We start from the raw sequence: 20,373 nt of genomic DNA, 5'->3' as shown, positions 1-20,373 counted from the left end.
GGCCTTCAGAGATGGTTGGCTGGAAAATGGCTGCTGGTTGGAACGCCAGCACAGAAATAAGGATGGTATAATATAGGACTGCCACCCTTTCTTCTGCGCTGCTGCTGGAGGGGTGCTATCTTCCGAACCCTGTCACACTATTGCATTGATGTGCTTATCCAGTTCTCTATTAAAACTGAATTCACTGTCCATACAATGCCTACAGGGAGAGATTCCAGAACCTCACTCCTCTGGTTATGTGCATTCTAATTTCTAGTCTGAATTTGTGCATGTCCAGTTTATAGCCATTTGTCCTTTAGCTTAAATAGCTCTTTGCTTCCCCTGGTGCTTACCTCCCTTGTGCTGGCAGCTTGGAGTCACACAGAAACTTTACAAACACTCTGTTATCCAAGTTATTAATGAAATTATTTGCAAAATATTGAATAGCATGTAATCTTAATTTAACAGCAAATAAATGACAGCCTCTCATTGAAGTATGCTCTCTGTTAACCTTGTACCCACCTTTACAGTAATGTCATGTAGTAATTTCCTTAAAACCCATGGATATACATGGCAGTAGGTACCAAAGAGAGGTATAATGTTATAAGATGATATTAGAAGACAGACCTGCCAAATAGCCACATACGATAAAGAGAAATTATAATCTTCTATCCTCAAAAATTTTGGCTTTCCTGCACATGAGTGATTTTCCACTCTAGCCCAGGAGGGTTAGCTGGGCTGAGACATCTTCCCTGAGTTTGGCCCAGTGTGTTTGATAGTCACTGCTCAAAATATAAGGCTCCATAGGAGTTGAGTATTAGGACAGTCAGAAACGTAGGTGTTGGTAGTTACAAGTTTGAGAAGCCCTGCTGTACTTGATTGGTGAGTATAGCAATGTTGATGTGTTTCTTGGTGAATTAAATAAACTGCCATTTGAAAAGCACTGTATTTTTATTTGTGGCATTCCTGTTAAAGTTGTGACATGTGACAGCTGAAAAGACAGTTTGAGATTAAGACTTTCACTAGCTGTGAGGCATTTCTCATGCTGCAAAATGTTGCAGTATGTGTTGCTTAACCTGTGCTATTAGCTATAAGCTGGCACAGTAAAAGCTGTATTATTTGGCATTTTACCACCCAGAAAGCTCTATTAACAGGCATGTCTCATATTTCCCGATATAAATCTTAAATCTAGTAATCAGGACTAGTATACTGCCCAGAACGTTATGCAATTCTACATTCTGCAGTCTACTTTCATGCAAAAGAGAAGACAAGTAAGCCAGCTGATATCAGGGTGTTATTCAAAAAAACAAATTTCAGGGCATGTCATGGGTCATTTATAAGTTCACCCCAATCTTCTACCCCTTCTGCGTCTACCCGGCCATCCCTAGAGAGGGTGCGGGTGTAGTGTCATAAGATAACCTACTTTATAGAAAACATTACCTGTATTAGGGATGTGAAAATTCATTTATTCAAGTAAACGTGTAACTGCTGAAAAAATTAAGAGCCGGCTCCCCTCATGAATTGGCTCCTGCCTCCTCCCCGCCCATGCTGCTGCTGGTGAGACACAGGCAGCAGTGTTGTGATGGGAGCCTGAATGTAACTGTGCATGGTAATCAATGAGCCCAGGATGATTGGTTAACCATGTAAACGCTTACACTTAGATGGCCCTAACATATATACCTTAATTACTTCAAGAAACCCACCACTCTTCAGTGAAGTACTACTACCAGACTAAAGAGTATCTGGATACTCACTAGCTGGGTGTGAGGGGCATGCACGGAATGCAAGTACAGTACTTTCCCCTGACTCCCTTAGCATCCTGGGAATGGGATGAAAAGCTAGCTGCATTCTGGAGTGCACAGCTGCTGCTTCCCTGACTCTCCCGAAATGGAGTCCTTGTCCACATGCAGAATAAATTTTGTTATGTGCTCGGAGGCATATGCAGATGTGCAGCTTTGGGGCGGGGGGGAGGAAGGACAAGCTCTTTGCTGGGGACAGTGGGTTAGGGATGCAGGAGGCTGTTCTGGGCTGGATTGAAGGGTTTGCAGGGTAGGAGTAGGATCAGGACTGGGGCAGGTGGTTCGGGTGTGGGAAGGCTCAGGGATGCATGTTCTGAGTGGCACTTAACTCAAGCAGCTCCAGAAACAGCAGCCTACTCCCCCAGCTCCTGTGAAGAACATAGCCAGACAGCTCTGCATGCTGCCCCATCCTCAGGTGCCACCCCTCAGCTCCCATTGGCTGAGATTCCCAGTTTATGGGAGCTGCAGAGCCTATACTTGGGTCAGGAGCAGTGTGCAGAACCCTCTGCCGAACATATCGCTGCTTCTGGGAGCCACCTGGAGCCACAGCAGGCAGGGAGCTTGCTTTAGCTATGCTGTGCCACCAGTTGAACTTTTAAAGGCCCGGTTGGGGTGCCAACTGAAGCTGTCAAAGTCCCTTTTTTACCAGGTGTTCTGGTCTAAAAACAGACAGCTGGCAACCTCAGCTGTACACTTTTGAAAATCTTTCCCATAATATAAAAACTGCATGTATAATAACCTGTTGTATTTTCCTTTCCGTGGAGTTACATCAGGGTTGCATTTGATCCAGGGAAACAGACATGAGTTCTAAGAACATAGAAGCCTTGATGCTTACCTGATGAATGTGATCGCACAAATTCCAAAGAAGAATCAGTTGATGCCACTGCTACTTGCCCCCCGGTCTTAAAAATAAAAACAATTTGGAGGTGTTCAACTGTGCATATCACTTTTTTCTGATTATTGCTTTCCATTTAACTCCTTTCATGATTTTATAAACATATGCAATTTCAAGTAGATATCCATGTTTTTAAAAACAAAAATAGATATCTCAAACACTAGGATTTGACAGAATGTTTTACGGTTAAATTCGTAGTCTCTCTCTCTCTCTCTATAGATAGATAGATAGATATCAAAGTCGCTCCATCAGCTGTGATGTGTCTAAATAGCAATGAAAAAATTTACATCACACATAATGAAGGTGCTTGAAAGGTGTTTAATTATTGCTGTTGCTGTAGTCAAGCTTTTCTTATGTGCCAAGAATAAATTTCCAACAAATATTTGACTCCCATCAGAAGAGTATTGGTGTCATGGAGAAGGCATCTTGTTCTTCTTCTGAAGCTGAAAATTCAAGCAGATTGGGTTCTTGTAAGTCATTTTGTCCCTGCTGCAAAAATGAAATAGTCTTCGGAAATATGATGTGCCTTTTCCTTCTGGTTATAGTGGTTTTATTTCAGATTAACTGCATCCCTTCCTCTCCCCAATCACATTTCATGGTGTAAATGCTATGACATTAAGAACACCTGGTACAAATTTTGTATTTCATCTTCAAAGTTGATTACAAAATTCCTTAATTAATGCTGTCAGCCCTCCTGTTAGCAGAGTAAATTCTATATTTGCTTGCTTCCTTTAAAAGTAGGGCTTAAAACATTGGTTCTCAAACTTTTTGTCTTGCAGCCCATCCCACTCAATGCAAACCTTTCTGTGGACCACCGGCCAACCACCCATGATGACAAAATGGATTCAGGAGGGGATGCAAAGTCTGGGTGGGAGGTCGGGTGCAGGAGCAGGCTGGGGCAGTGGGGATCTGACCAGGAAGTTGGGTGCAGGAGTATATGGGGGGGTGGAGGGGTCTGGGGTGTGTGTGCAGGGTCTCAGCAGGAGGGTGTGTGTGTGTGAGGAGGATGGGATAGGGATCTGGGCACCCCAGCTGCTCCCAGGCACCGCCTCCTGTTGCTCCCATTGACCAGGATTCCAGCCAAAGGGAGCATTGAGGAAAGCCTCCAGGTGAGTGGTTCCCTGCACTGCTATTCCTTTAGCCGCCAGAAGGAGGGGGAGTGGGAGTGGCAGCATGTGGAATTGCTTCCTCCTCTCACAAGCCCAATCCAGCCTTTGAAGTTTGGGGCTCCCTTCCAGCAGGAAGCCAATGCTGTTTCTCCAACCACATGGGGTGGGAGGCTGCAGGGCTGGAGCACATGCATGGTCTCCCCACTGCAAGGGGGGGCAGGCCCTGAGCCCTCGGCCGACCTGCAAGACGCTAGTGGTCTGAAGACCAAACTGAGAGCCACTGTCTTAGGGCTTGTCCACATGGCCCCCATAGTTCAGATTAAGAGGGTGTGAATTAGGGATGTCAAGGACTAATTGATAAGCAAATGCTTATCGGATAGTCGACAGGAAAGTTGACTAATTGGTCTCCCCCCCCCCCATTAAATAGAGGCAGCAAGTGGGGGGGAGAAGAGGAGTGTACTTCAAAGTGGAAGCGCCGCACAGAGCCTGGGGTCAGCTGCTTTGTGTGGCGCTGCTGCTTTGAATGCAGCAGGAAGTCCGGCATCAATCTCCTCATGGCATTTCAAAGCGACAGAGCCGCTTGGAGCCCGGGGTCAGCTGGGGACTCCCTAGCTGATCGTGGGCACCATGTGGTGCTGCCGCTTTGAAATGCTGCAGTGGCATTTCAAAGGGGCAGTGTCACCGTATTGACTAATTGAATAATCAATGCAAAAATGCATTGACTATTCGATTAGTCAGTTATACGATACCTAACATCTTAGTGTGAATTGCATTGCACATCAAAGTGCTATGCTGTAATTCTTCAGGGTGAGTATGGTTAATGTGCACTAAAAGGTGCCTACTTGGATTAATGTAGACCTGTTAGAAGAGGACAACAGTAATACAAACTTTAGTGTGTGCCAGCAGACTCTTTGTATGGAGGAGGTACAGTGCAGTACTTTGGTGCACCCTGAAGACCTCCATAGTCTCCCTTGTGCAGTTCATACATAACTTTAGGATCCTAGTGACATAGGTGTTTTTGAAAATACTATACATCCCATGTTGCTACTGAAATCAAATTGTCTTTGTGTTACCAATCAGTGCTCTTCAATTAACTTGACACTGGCTTCAGCTACTTCATTCCTTTGAGAATTTATGCAGTGGTGTCCTAAGCTATGCCATACAGGCTGCAGTGCCCACATGGAACCCCACTGAAGATAGTGGGACTCTGCATTGGTGAGTTCATCGTAGGAATGGAACATGGGATGCAGCTGTTGTAAGAGTATGATTCTGAATAAGATGTCCCAGAACTTATGTTTTGGCAGCTGTGCCTTACTGAAACGATAATTAGAGCCCTGCAAATCTGCGGAAATCCGTGTCCACGTATGTGGATATTCTTGGACCACTTTTACAGATTGCAAATCTGCACAGGGCTCTAGCAATGATGTCACTGAAATATTACATTGCCCCAGAATAATGGTCTCATTGTTAAAGGAAGGCCAGCGTGGGAGCTGTTTGAAAATAGTTGTGCAGAAGAAGCCAAGGTGTTAATTTTCAGTGTGAGCATTATCTGTTTTTCAAGTTTTTATTAATGATTTTATTTCTGTGCATCAGATGGCTCCTGTTTGAATGAAGCTTTAAAAAAATGTGAGGTGCAGCTGAGTGGCAGCTGTTCAACTGTAATATTAATGAAAAATAGCTTTCTGCCTGGCTTAGTGAACTTATAATGTACCAACTAATTCACAAAAATATTGGTCTTATTAAATATGCTGGACTGGACTCTGGTATATAAACTGTTTAGTGTTTGATAGAAATTGTATTATTCTTATCAGGTTGTATCACTAAAATAAAAGGCAAAAGATTGGATGGATAAGTTTTATTAAAGAGACGTTGTCATGTAACATGGTCAAATTTGTGTCTAATAACACTCTAATGACCCTTATAGAAAAGTCTTATAGAATTTAATACAAAATGTTACCTTTAGAATAGGTTATTTAACATCTAATACAATTTAATAGATCCTTGCTGGTTCCAAAAGGTATTGAAAGGGTAATATTCTCTATTCAGCAAGTTTTTAGAGAAATTTCAACAGAACTCTATTGGTTTCTCTTAAGTGCTGAAAGATTTTTTTCATGGGACTGGTAAAATGTTCTCAGGAATCTAATCCAGTGGTTCTCAAACTTTTTTCATGGACCACTTGAAAATTGATGAGGGACTCGGTAGCTCACTTAATGATCTTTCCTGTGGTAGCTCCCAAGTGGGGGTTGAAAGAAGCGGGGTCTCTCACTCTCTCCTGCTCTGACAGCCCTGGCTCTGGGGAAAGTCATCTTTTTCAGTACCAGCTCCAGCCCCGAACACCCTAAATTTCTCCACCATCTCATCACCCCAATGCTCTCTCCCACCTATTACCTGTTCTCCCCACCTCACCCCGGTGCCCTCTTCCACCTATGCCATATCTCACTGTGCAGCACCCATTTCAGTGGGTGGTAAAGATGTTAAAAAGCGGTTAATTAGGTAACTATCTAACCACTGAAAATCTCAGCACAGAGCCCATGGTGGTACAGAGGCAGCAGCACAAGGCTGCAGCTGGCTCTCTGGGAGCCGTTATCATAGCCAGTGAGCTTATGCTCATTGGTTAGCCATTTAAACGGCTGTAGTGTTGCATTCCTAGTGGGTGGCCTTTCATTCTGTTGCAGGTGGTTGCTTCCATGCACACCTGTAGAGGGAACTATCTGTGGACCACCTGAATGGATCTGCAGACCACTGTGTGAGATCCTCTGATCTAATCTGTTTTTAAAAAGTGTCCCTAAGGAATTAAAAAGCCATTGTTTACATGAGGCCGATACTCATTACAATGTTTACTGCTTCTTCTGTTTGCTCTGGAACTTTTTTTATGCACTAACACAAAAAGTCACATTCAGCATGGGAGTAAATGACAAATCTAGGCCTTCCGATTTTTTTACTAATTTTGAACATCCTGATTTTGATAGGTCCTGATTGATCTGATTTCTTTTTGTAGCTTTGCTGAGATAGGATCATGCATTATTACTGGGGCTGGGAATCCCCTGGACCTATAGACAGGATCGCTAAGACCACCAGAGGAGCACTGAAAGGCAAAAGGAATGTCTCTGGATTCCTCTCCACCAAATCATCTTGGGGCAGTATTGTGGAGAAAAACACACGTGAGAATATGGGATTGTTGGTAGGCTGGGAAAAAAACCACAGGAATCTGTGGCTGTTTGGGTGGAAAGTGATGAAGAAATTCCTCCCTCTCCTAGATTCCTGTGGAGTGAAAGGGCATGGCACATTTCCCATCCCTCAGCTGTTTGTCCTATATTTTTTTTCGGAGGAGGGGATTTCTTTCCCTCCCTTTTAGGCTGTTAGCAGGTTCCTATAGAGAGTGGCAGAGGTGTTCCTTCCCAGTCTCTCCAGGTCTGACCCATATGTTTGGGTTGTGGCTGGTGGATGACAGAGGAGTGTTTTTTTCCCCCCTATTTTCCCCACATTTTTTATCATGGATTGAGACCATTCTCTCTCCTGTCTTCCCGTGGCATAGTGGAGCTGCTGATTGTGCCCCCTGGGGCTGAAGGAGTCTGTATCAGGTGGGGCTCTCTCGGGGGAAAAAAAGAGGCACCTAACTTTCCAAAATAACATTCATGTTCGTTAAAGCCCAAGACCGATCATTTACTCCCTAACCTTAATTTTATAAAAGAGGTAGCACTTTAATTGCCAAACACCATTTCAGGAGCTGGAGCCCTGCTCACACTGGGGCAAATTTTGTCTGGATTTATAGCCTACACAACATATAAAGGTCTCTAAAAGATGGATCCTTCAGCTTAATCAGTGTGTCCTACAAAAGTCAAACTCCTCTTGATTTCAGTGGGCTTCCACTTCAGTGCAGGAGTCTGGCTCGTGGATCTGTTAGCAGGATCTAGCCTGAAGTTGCAGAGAATATAATGGCAATGGCAAAATGACCTTCCTTGGATATTATTTACAACGTGACCCTGAGCTGACAAAAAGCACATGGCAGGAGTTCTTTTCTAGATACGAGTTTGTATTTGGCCTGAAATACATCAGAGAAGATGGAGTTCATTTTAATGTGTGTCTCTGTTTAAAATCTGGGCTTTGTGTTTAGGATGTCTTTTGTTAGGCAAGTCTGATAGACCATGTTCATGTATTAAACGTTTTATAAGAACCTAAATCAACTATGCTTATTGAAGGTGAAGAAGGATTAACACTGGAATCTTTAGTAGTAACCTCTTCTCTCCTCCCCATCCCTGTGATGGAAGAACTGGGGGTGTTAACAATACACATGAATTTAAATCACACTTTATTTGAAGGCTTTTTAGTAACCACTGTTATTACAGGTAGCATCTACGGTTATTGCAACTGAAAGAGAGTTGAGAAGTTTTTTTTTCCCCATTTGTTAATGTGCTTTTCAGCAGTTTATGTAGTCAGTTCCTCTAATTCCCCTGTTAGTTTAGTGGGCCACAGGATACTTGCAGGTGGTCTGCAGAAAGCAGGCTGCTCACAGGAGATTGGCTGTTCCCAGTTGCTGTGTTACATTAAAGACAACTAAAAATATATGAAAGATTTACAATTTTTTCCATATAAGCTGTTACTGTAGCTGCTACAGGAATGTTACGAGATTACAGAAGGGTTGTAGGTGGCCTTGTGGCTGTAGACACCCTGAAGCATTTGTGTGAGGGGCAATATAGACAATGTGATTTATAAAAACACAAAAATGGCAGGATAACTCTGGGGCAGATGTAGAACATGTGGTTTTGGTTAGATTTCAAGTTTTTTATTAGATTTCAAGTTGATGATTTCTCTCTAAATCTGAATACAAACATGCCATTTACTGCCCATATGCACAAACAAAATAAAACAAAACAAAACAAAAAACTCACCCAAAAACCTGCCCATTAAATGTGAAATCTGCACCACTTACACTTGGCCAAAAGTCAGGGTTATCACTGGCTAGCAAGAGAAGGGAAAGAAATAACAAAGGTTTTAATTGTATTTGGGCTGGGAGTATTAAGAAATTCTAGGGAGGGAAGGATTTTAAACCATTATCTTTCCTTTGTTCAACCAAGCTACATCTGAATTTGCTGAAATTCAGGAACTAGGCTGAGACGTGGAAAATTGGGATGTGATGTTATAGAATCACATCTAGGACATTTGCTCCGTTAGGGCCTACGGAAGAACCTCAGAATTATCAACTAACCGGGTTATAAACTGAACAGTCAACCACACTCATTATTTGGAACTGGAAATATGCAGCCAGGGTGCAGCAGACACACGCACAGAGCAAGCAAATACAATACAGTATTGTCTTAAATGTAAACTGCTAAAAAACATTTAAAGATTTGACAAGATAAGGAAATAGTTTGTGTTTGTTTCATTTACATTTTTCTTCTGCATAGTAAAGTTTAAAAAATGTATTAGGTCAGTGTTGTTGCAGAATTTTGAAAAACAACCATAATGTTTTGTTCAATTACGAACATTTCAGAGTTCCAAACAGCCTCCATTCCCAAAGTGTTTGTAGCTCTGTGGTTCTGTTTTATATGGATTTTATGAAGTAGGGGTAAATCTTACTGGGGATGGGTAAGAGCCAAAAGCATCATCAGATCTTACAGTTTAGTTTGGGGATTGAACTAAAATGCTTTTTTTCATTTTGATATTTTCTTTGGTTTAAGCATTTGTAGTATATGTGATTATTTTTTATTTTGGTCTTGACAAATGCATAGATGCGCCTTGAATAGAGATTATTGATTGGCTGTTTTGTTTACCCTGGACCACAATATTTACTTTGCTTAGCTTCTTGTATGAACCTCTTTAAAATTGTGTTTGTACCAAATGCCAGGCCCTCCTTTTTGCTCCGTCTATCCATTACTGTTAGTTTTCCAAACTTCTTGTTTAAGAAATACTGTTAGTAAGGCTTAGCTTCTCACTGTATTTCATTATCTGCATTTGAGGCCTGATATTCCTTCTGCAATGTTCCAATAATTCACCCCTGAAGTCTGATTCCCAAACACCAAAGAGTTAAATATGCAAGAACAAAGGAAGAGCTCTGTGTCTTATAAGCCTCCTTCCGCATAGCTGTATATTCACGAAACAAAGGGATTTCTGTAATAACTCATAAATCCATGAAGCAACTTTTCATGCGATGCAAATGCCTTCTTTTGGTTTTTGCTCCTGATTTATCCTATGGTTTATCTGTATTAAATTATCTTTAATTTGTTAACCTGGCTATAGTGAAATTCTTTTTTCTCCAATGTTTCTTTTGCTGTGCCTATAAAAAGCTGTAAACCCCATACTGATCTGTGCAGTTTCCTATATGTAATCTCTTTCAAGCTTACATTTTCATTTATCATGCTCTTTCCCCTTGAGAGAATTCTCAGTCAGTGTGCTAATTTACCTTCTCCTCTAGACTCTGCACCTCAGATGTTACCTCTGTTGCAAAGTATTGTTGAGGCACAGAGGATGAGTGAAAACTAATCAACAACTTCAGGATTTGACTCTTAAGATAAGAACACTGATCTTGTTCATCCAGGTTGGCCAAACAATATCATAACCCTTGTGGGCAACAACTGAGTTTTTATTTTGCATAAGAAAGATAGTTGCACTGATTAGTAAATATAATTCAAAGTCCTATACAGAGTGCCTCCCATCCCAAAAATTGCACAGCGCTTTAAAATAACTGATTCTATGTCCAAAACTTTGCTGATATATTCTAGCAAATTTTGTGCTTTATTGACCCATTAATTTGGCCTGTTTGATTTAGAGACAATTAATTTCCGCTTACATTCTTTGATATTTTTGATATCGCATGCACATATTTTACAAAGTTGTATGAGATGAAATATTGAGAGACTTTTGTTTTAAGCACTCATCTTCTCCTGTCTGATAGTCTACATCTAAATGTAGCTCCTCTTTGTGATATCCCACTTAGATTCCTGAGTTGTGACCTCAGGTGAATTCCTGTGATACTCAGATTCTATTTTCATGCAGATGTTGCCTTAGTAACAAAGGGAGAGGACAGAAAATATGACTGACAAACAGCAATTTTTCTATATAGGTGGTTTTTTTCAATGCCTCCAGGAACTATCACTGACTATGAACCCAAAACTTGGTAGACGAATACAAGGAAAAATATTTCAAGAAAGCTTAAGTTTCATGAGTGACATAGTTTTGTCTCATGATGACATAATGGAAATAATTTGATTTTGGAACATTGCTGCAGAAGTGACAAGAGCCTTTCTCTCCACTGAATGCTGCATGGGGGACTGAAGTGCCGGAAGAAGCTTATGCACTTAGTGCAAAGGTGAGAGTGACTTTGTTGGATATTGCTACATTTCTTCACATTCCTGCCTTTCTATCCTCTGGCCATTTTGTGCCATGAAAAGGAAAGTAAATGACATTGTTAGAGAAAAGGGAATTTCTTTCTATTCTTTTTCTTACTGCCTCAAGAGCAGAAAACTATGGAGATGTAGGAGGTTGAGTTTTCCTTAGCAAAGAATGAACATCCTCCCCCTCCTCTGTGATTACTGATGGAAGGCTTCTCAATTAATTTCCTTCACATCTTGGTTGTCTGGGATTTTATGTGAGATAAGTAGTAGGCTACTGTATATCTGTAAGGAAATTTCCTCTCCCAGCTTTCCCAAGACTACATCAGAAATACTGACTAAGGATTTACAGAATTAAAAACATAAGTCAAAAGAAGATTCTGTAGCATTTGGGTAAAAAGTGTCTTAATGCCATGTCATATTGTTCTGATGGGACTGTAAGAGTTAATGTTTGCAGGGAAAAGAAGAAAACAATGTCATCTAATACACTGATGGCAGGACCAGGAGACAGAGACTCCCCAGCTGTTTATCAGCTGTGCCAATGGTTCCAAGACTGGCACCAAGCGTACCATTTTGTGCCTCTTTGTATCTCATTATTCAACAAGTGTATGATGAGGACACCACCACCTATCTCATTGGAGGATGCAAGTATGAATTAACTTAGTAAATATTCAGGAAGCACTTGCATTATTATCCAAACAAGTTAAAACTTGGGGCTTTTACAAGAGTTGTGAGAGCTGTCAATTGTTGGCCAGAATTTGCTTCCACTGAAGTCAGCAGAAGTTTTTATGTTGATTACAGTGGGAGTGGAATGAGCCCTGTGTCATGAGTGAGTTTGTGAATAGTTGATGACTGGTTACTGCACCTCATGCTAGTACGGTGGCATGGCATATTTGTCTATTTTTGGCATCTCTGAGAAGCCTATTACCCTCCTATCTAGGTGCTAGATGTAAAAATTAATGACTAAAATATTGGATTTGGCTGCAGTGTAGCCTATTAGTCTAGGTTCTGCTGCAAATACTCTTACTGCATTTTGTAGGTGTTAGTTATTATTTTAATTAGCTTTTCAGGGTTCATCATTGACCAGATGCTTTTTGGAAGAGGTGGGTTTCCCACAACGCTGTGAGAACAGTTGGATTTAATCTGCTTTTCTCTAGTAAGGAATTCAAGCTCAAGGATACTCTGGCCCTTGCTCAAAAGAGTTTAAGCCTGAACTGTCAGCTTTAGCATTCCTGTTGATCACAACTATCTAGGAGGGATGAAGAGGCATTTTTAAGATGTCCCTGTCGTGTTTCTAAAAAGGCTTTTAGAGATTATAGCCAGCACTCCCCGTATTATCCCAGTGGGGGTCTTGTGGAGGAATATTCCTCCCCACACACATATGGGGCCCTAACCAGTCAGTGTTCCCTCTACTTTTTATGCCCATGTGCGGGATGAATGTTATCTGCAACAATATGGTGGTGAGGTGTGCCAACAGCATCCATATTGGTGCATATCACAAAAGTCATTCTTCACATGGACAGTGTGTGGTAGCTGGGGAGGAGTTACAAGTGTGGGAGGGAGCACAAGGCTAGGGCAGAGGGTGGGGGAGGAGTGAGGGCTATGGCTGGAGGTGTGGACTCTAGGGTGAGGCCAGGCATGTAGAGTTTGGGGTGCAGGTCGGAGTTCAGGGTGCAGAAGGAAGGAGGGAGTCCTCCAGATGGGGGGGTGGGATCCAGAGTGAGGCAGGAATGAGAGTCTTGGGGGGGGGGTGTGCAGGCTGCCCCAGGGAAAGAGGACAATCCCCAGGCTTCTCTTATCACAGAAACTTGGAGCCAGATGAAAAGCACCACATTGTTGCTATAGCAGCTCCAGCAAGGCCTGGCCAGAGAGGGGCACTCCCTAGATGTCCGGGCTAGCCTGAGTGGGAGCTGAGGAAAGGGCACCTCTCCCCGAACTACAGCAACTCTGGGGCAATTCCATGCTGTGGCCTGTGGGCAAAGGCACCTCTCCTCACAGCAGCATGAGGCTTAATAGGTGGCCTCATGGTTAAGTGGCAAACGTAGGCCCTAAGCCAGTGTTTCTCAACGTGAGCCGTGGGTCCACTTTCAGAAAGTTGCTAACAGGCCACTCTGGTTTGTTTACTTAACAGCTCTGCAGCCACGGAGCCTCGTGGCTCCCATTGGCTGTGGTTTGCCCTTTGCAGCCAAGGGGTGCCACGGGAGGGCTCCGTGGCTATGGAGCTGGTAAGTAAACAAACCGAAGCGGCCCATTAACAGCCTTTCCAGGGCGGGCCTGCCCCCCACTTTGGGTACGTCTACACAGCAACATTGTTTCAAAATAACTAGTGTTGTTTTGAAATAACTTACTCCGCATCTACACAGCAGGCAATTTTTTTGAAATAATGTCAAAATACTGTGAAGCTGAAGGTCTTCTTATTCGGACTCCTGCAACCCTCATTGTATGAGGACTAAGGGAAGTTGGAGGAAGAGTGCTCTATTTCGAAATAAGTGCTGTGTAGACACTCCCAATTACAAAATAAGCTATTTCTAAATAAGCTACGCAATTGACTTTGAGTTAAGCCCTGCTGTGTAGACACACCCTTTGAGAAACACTACCCTAAACAATTGCTTAGTTTGGTTATGCCTAGTGTCTGCACTGAGTGCCAGAACCTTGCATTGTTTCCTGCAACAAATAAGGAACCAGTGGAGCCTCTGGGATCTTGGCACAATGAATTGCTGTAGGTATTTTCCTTGCTTAAGAGGCAAAAATAGCATCTGCACATTGCATACCTGAAGACTGAGGAGTTAGTGATGTGCAGTACTGAAATTTGAGATATTATAAACATTTGTCTACAATAGGGCTCTAAAATCCCATTTAACCAGTTAACTGATTAAGCCTCTCCCCCACCCCCGTGGCACAGTGGGCCCAGCTCGGCTGGAGCAGCCCCCATGACTGCCAGTTCTTGGGGGGGGCTGGTTAATTGGTTACCCAGTAAGCATCACCGTTACCAGTTAATTCTAAGGGGGGAGATAGCTCAGTGGTTTGAGCATTGGCCTGCTAAACCCGGGGTTGTGAGTTCAATCCTTGAGGGGGCCATTTAGGGATCTGGGGCAAATCTGCCAGGGATAGTACTTGGTCCTGCCATGAGGGCAGGGGACTGGACTCCATGACCTCTCAAGATCTCTTCCAGTTCTATGAGATAGGTTTATCTCTCTCTCTCTCTATATCTATATATATTATTAAATTGTGGTTAATTGACTAGTGGAGTAGTTGATGGAATTTCTATCGATTAGTCAATAGGCACTTCTGCATTCCTCCTTTAAAATGTACAAGAGCCCCTGCAGGGGCTTTTGTACATTTCAGAGGAGGAATGCAGAACTCCATGTGCCACTCAGAGCCAGCAGGAAATCCTGCTGACTCTGGGCTGCACCAGGGCATGTCTGCTTTGAAATGTACAAGAGTCTACAAGAGTCCCCAACGGGGGCTCTTGTGCACTTCAAATCCATAGGGCCCTCAGGAAGCCCGGGGTCAGCAGGGGAATCAGTCTCCAATAGGGGGACACAGAGTCCCCTGATGACCCTGAGCTCCATGCTGTGCTGCATACTGCTCAGAGCCTGGGGTCAGCTGGGTAGTTCCCAGCTGATCCCAGGCTTTACGTGACATTTCCGTGGTACCCGGGATCACCTGGGGACTACCCAGCTGACTCTGTGTTCCATGCGGCATTTTCCCAGAACCCAGGTTCCCATCTGATTATGGGTTCCGCAGATATGCTGCGCGGAACCCAGGATCAGCTGGGGAGTTCCCAGCTGACCCGAGGCTCCAGAGCGCTGCCCCTTTGAAACACCAAGGCAGTGTTTTAAATGGGCAGCGCCTCACAGTTGATCTCTGGCTCAGCTGTGTGGTGCTACTGCTTTGAAGTACCCTTTCTGCCCCTCTCCCCCCTTGCTGCCTCTATCTCATAGAGGCGGGGGAAGGGGGGGCGGAATTGATTAGTCCTTAGTCGACTAACATTTGCTTATCGGATAGTCAACTAGTCGAGTAGTCCTTAACATCCTTAGTTAACTGGTTACCCAGTCACATCCCTAGTTTCTAGTAACGTTTGAAAAATAAAAGTAGGCAGTTTACCAAGCTGTAGGGTCAATATACACTGAAACCCAAGGTCATATTGCACGCATTTTACATGGAGTCCTAGAAGGGAGAGGTGTAGAGTAGACTACATCACTCCTGAGGAGCACTCTGTTGTGCTTCTTACAGTGTGAAAACAGTGACATTGGCTTTGCTGTTCAGGTGTTGTCATGGTAAGGAAGGAGGAAACATCAGAAAGAGAAAAGAATAAGAGGAAAAATAGTTTTTGAGAATCGAAATTTTTATTGAAATGAAATGGTGATGCTTAGATATCTTAAGGCCATATATATTTGATTTGCCTTTCTAGTGCTTGTGCGCTGTAAATATCTGATTTTAAAAGAATCCCCTTCTGTCAAGGAAGAATTCAAAAGAATAGCCATTGTCTGTACATGAAAAGCTTACAGTGCTTTGTGATCCATTGCAGAGAGCAGCCAGCAGAGGGAGCACCTGTAAACTAACGAGCTGCATCTACAGAGCAGTGCTGGTATTTTTAACATCCTTTTGGAAACTTGTATGCAAATAAATGGAAGAAAAACCAAATCAATTTTACTTTTAGCCCCTTTGCCAATGCAGAATTGGCAGTATTTGCTAAATGGAAAAGGAAAATCTACAGCCAATCTCCTACTCCTATGTACAGTTACCTGCAGTGTTTTTCCCAGTAATTGAAATGTAGCATGTGTGTTCAAATGTATGGAGGCAGATGGGAGGGGAGGGCCGATGAGGGCTGAGACTGTGAGGGTGCAGGCAGGTTGTAAGGTATCATAGACAAATTGAAAAAAAACAACCCAGTTTCATGACAATTTTATTAGATACAATTCATGTTCTAAAATCATCACAGAAATTAAAGTTTACTACTCAGTCCTACTGTGAAGCACTACATTTTCCGTCCCTCTTGGTTTCTTGCTGTAGTTTTGCACAATTAATTACTGAACTTCTTGAATGCAGTGCATTCAATAGTGACTTCTTGTGTGTCCATTAGTTCTAGTACTTTGTGATATGTTCATGTTAGGCAAAATGCAACTTCTTTTAGAACACAAAATTCTATTCAAGGAAGAAAAAGAACACTCAGCTGTAGCTGTTGTGACTGGGAGTAGCAAGAGATGAACTCTTGGCCTTCGTTTATCCTGGAAACATAGCACAAAGATTGGGTTGAACCACTAGTGATGTTAAAGAAGTTAAATCTTCATTCATTTCCTGTATGATATTCCACTTCGTGTTCATAATTCTCTATTCTCTCCTGATCACATAGCAGCACCATTGCTGTTAGTGCTTTGTTCCAGTCAGCTCTTAGGGTATGTCTAGACTACATGTCTCTAGAGACAGAGGCATGTAGATTAGGCTACCCAGCATAGGGAAATGAAGCGGCGATTTAAATAATCGCTGCTTCACTTAAATTTAAATGTCTGCTGTGCTGTGCCGATCAGCTGTTTGTCGGCTCAGCGCGCTAGTCTGGACGCTCCGCGGTCAACATCAAAGGCATTTGTCGACCTCCAGGGTATGCCTCGTGGGATGAGGTTTACCGGGGAGGTCGACAAATGCCTTTGATGTTGACCGCGGAGCGTCCAGACTAGCGCGCTGAGCAGACAAACAGCTGATCGGCACAGCGCGACAGCCATTTAAATTTAAATGAAGCGGCAATTATTTAAATTGCCGCTTCATTTCCTTATGCCCAGTAAACAAATCTACATGGTTCCATCGACGGAGCCATGTAGTCTAGACATACCCTTGATGTTTTATAAGACAGGCATCTGTAAAAATTACATTGAGGTCAAGTAAAATCCAGAAATTGCTATTACAGATTTGTAATAATCAAATCTGTGTACTTTCTCATCTGGCTTAACAAACACTTCTTGTCTTCTTCACTTAAAGATTCAATATAAGTGTCTTTATTGGTCAACTTCCATACTGAAATTTTTGTTTCTTCCAGTATGTTTTCAGTGGATGTTTTTCTGATTGACCCAAGAGTTCCTTCTATTGCTGAACAAAGATCTACTACTGTTGTAGCAGATTCCTGGATGGCATTGTTTAATGACCCAAGTGCTTGTCAATAGCATATTTACGAGAGAGAGAATGGCAAAAGTCTTTTCTTAACTCAGTAGTAGTCAGAAAGTAGTCTGCCAACTGCACTAGTTAGATCTGTCCTGTCTTGGTAGATACTTTCCAAAGTCAGTAATAATGGTTGCAGTATTTTTAATCTTTGTTCATCCTTTTCAAACCCATTATTATTTCTCAGGTAGCCTTGTCATATACTCTCGTCAGTCTTTTTATTTATATATATTATTTATATATATATAATTTCAGTTCATTCAGCCAACCACTAAATTGGCAACACTGCATGTAATGGTTGACTAGTGGAGGAGTGTTGGGGAAATTCAGGTGTGGTGTAGGAAAATCCCTGCCTGTGAGTGTAATAGTTACTGTTCATTACTGTTTATTAATGGTCTCACGGTGAGGAAACACTATGTGGTGGAGGTAGTGGCATGTTTATTATTTGTATTGCCATAGCAACTAGCAGCTCTAATTCTGGACCACTGTTCCATTTTGTCAGGGTCTGTTCAAACACTGCACAAAAAGACTGTAACCATCATGATGGACTTACGGTCTATGCCTACTGCTAAATGGTTTTTAAGGATCAGGCTCTTAAAAAGGGCAAATTATAAACAATGGCAGGTCATATGCAAGCACTATGAGAGAGTTTTCTAACACATAGTCATTTCTAAAACGCTTCCTTACATAGTTCAAAGTCACTTATTGCTATGAAGAACTAGGGGCATGATTTTTTTCTACTTCTGCATGCTTAGTCCTGTGGAAGGGTCCACAGCAGTATTCAGTCTCAAAGCCAAGAAATCGAAGCTTTCTAAAAAGAAAGGTGGTTTTAAACATTCTAATCACACAAATATGTCTGAAAATTATCCTAAAGTGTGAGAAGCACTTATGTTTCACTGATCAGATTTCTCAAGAGAAGCCTAGCTATGAGCTGCATCCAAAGCCCATTGAGCACAAGAGCTTTTTGGATGAGGTTCTGTTTTCAACAATGAAGGTAATTTATCATATCTGACTAAGGGGCAATATTCCCTATGAGCTGAGCACTTGGGCAGCCACCCAGGAGAGATTTAAATGTCACCCAGCTGATTAGCAGAGCACCCACAGCATGTGTTTGTGATGATGGTACATATCCACACATGCCTCTGTATATATAATACTATTTATTCTTAACAGGGATGGAAAAATTAGAGGGAACATTACCAAGGGGTGTGATAAATTTTCCGTCACATTGGGGTCTTTCACTCAAACCTGGATTTTTTTTCTTTAAAGTATGCTCTCGTTCAACATGGATTTAATGCAGGAATTATTGGGTAAAATTCTTTGTCCTGTGTTATGTGGAAGGTCAGACGAGATGACTGTAATGGGTCGCTTCTGGCCTTAAAGTCTCTGTGTGCATACATACACACTAAAATTTACCTTTCAGCTAAGAAGCATCAGACAATCTTTCAGCTCCAAAGGTAATTCTGTTCATAGGATGAATAATGAAAGGGCCTTCTCGACCATAACTAAAGTATTATGCTGGCACAGCTCTAATAAAAAGAACCTGCTAATGTTGTGGTCCCTTTTGAATGTGGTTAATGGAATGTTACAGTCTTCTGGTTGGAAAGTACTGATGGCAACAAAAGAAATATAATTGGAGCTGGAAGGATTCAGTTAACAATTTTTTCAACAGGCCCAAAACCCACACTTCTTATTCAAATATTGTTTAATTTTTCCTCCTATCTTACTCTCTCTGTACATGTCAATTATGTACATCTTCTTGCTTGGTTCTGGATGGCAGAAGAAAGGAGTCAATTGCTAATATTGGGTGTACATTATCCAATAGTCCAATAGCACATTATCCAAGGAGTCAGTAGCTAATATTGGCTTTTTCATACCGCTGGATTGCTCACAAATTAGCAAGATTGAGAAGTCTCTGCTCAGTCTATGTGGCTGAAATACTAGGTGTGTTCTCAGGTCTTGCTTGTTGTGCATTAGCAGACTAATCTAGTCTAGTAGGGAAGTTTCTAAAACATCTGTGTGTTACATTTGCCACATGATCTTTTCTATGTGCAAATATTTGAGCACAACAATTGCACAAGCAACTTTTGTACATGTACAAATTGTGTTCTGGTTTCCCTTAGAAACTTTGGCTCACTGTCTAGTTCTAACAGTTGCCCTTTTACTCTCATTAATGTGACACTTATATAAAAGTGTCATTAATGTGACACTTATATAAAAGCCTTGCAGAATTTAGTAACGTTTCTATAGAAATTTTAAACCAAACCATGATATTCTATAGCAAGGTTATAATCTCTAGTCAGTTCTCTGTGTGGATTAAAGAGCCTATAGAAAATACATAATTCCTCACTGTATTCATAGTTTTTGGAGCAGCTTCTGTAGGACACTGTTTAATTTCCGTAAAAACCTCTTAATCGCACTCCTCTATACTAGGGATGTGAACAACTAGTCAACTATCTGATAAGCAAATACTTACCAGATAGTCGACACACTATTCAGCTAGTCGCTTCCACCCTCCCTTGCTCCTTCTATCAGAAAGAGGCAGTGGGGAGGGGGAGAGAGAGTAGAAAGGGGTGCTTTCAAAGCGGCAGCGCCATGTGGAGCCCAGGGCCAGACCTTGGGCTCCATGCGGCGCTGCTGCTTTGAAACACCCCATGGAGCCCAGGGCACTGACCCCGGGCTCCATGCGGTGCTGCTGCTTTTAAATGCCCCGGGGAGCAGGAGCCAGCAGGGAACTCAAGCAGTCCCCTGCTGGCCCTGTGCTCCTCACTGCTCTTTCACTTTTGAAGTGTAGCAATAGCCCTGGCCCTTAATACACTGGAAGAACTCTGAGAGTGGAATCAGATGAAAGAATGTTTATATAGTCACACTTGGATAAAGGTTAAATGTTTAAAATAGAAGGCAAACGGTAAATTTGCATAATATAATACAGAAAAGAGGCCAGGCTTTTCATGTGAGTTTAAATATCACTAAAGAACAAAAATGTAAAGTTTCAACTCCATAGTTAAGCTTAGGGACTGAAGGAAAGGCAACATGGTAGAAAGGATGATCTTTTCTTGGAAAAAAGATAAGTGAAAATATCTTAAACTAGCAGGTGAGGGAGGCCTTTC

General features: G+C 42.3%; 1 protein-coding gene across 10 annotated transcripts in view; it reads left to right on the top strand.

Annotated features, from left to right (window-relative positions):
• The window catches only part of APBA1 (amyloid beta precursor protein binding family A member 1), a 153,540-nt gene that overhangs the window by 46,435 nt on the left and 86,732 nt on the right, over nt 1-20,373 (top strand). The window contains exon 1 of one of the 10 annotated variants that reach the window (XM_075931692.1): nt 10,090-11,088. The exons of 6 other annotated variants lie outside the window; for them this stretch is intronic. The gene's annotated coding sequence lies outside the window, so the exon portion shown is untranslated. Of the gene's footprint in view, nt 1-10,089; nt 11,089-15,672; nt 15,702-20,373 lie in introns of those variants that run through there. 3 more of the 10 variants (XM_075931689.1, XM_075931691.1, XM_075931694.1) reach the window with 3 other exon arrangements.

The sequence above is a fragment of the Pelodiscus sinensis genome, chromosome 6 (assembly GCF_049634645.1).
Source record: "Pelodiscus sinensis isolate JC-2024 chromosome 6, ASM4963464v1, whole genome shotgun sequence".
Classification (NCBI taxonomy): Eukaryota; Metazoa; Chordata; order Testudines; family Trionychidae; genus Pelodiscus; species Pelodiscus sinensis.
This window is presented reverse-complemented; position numbering and strand designations above follow the sequence as displayed.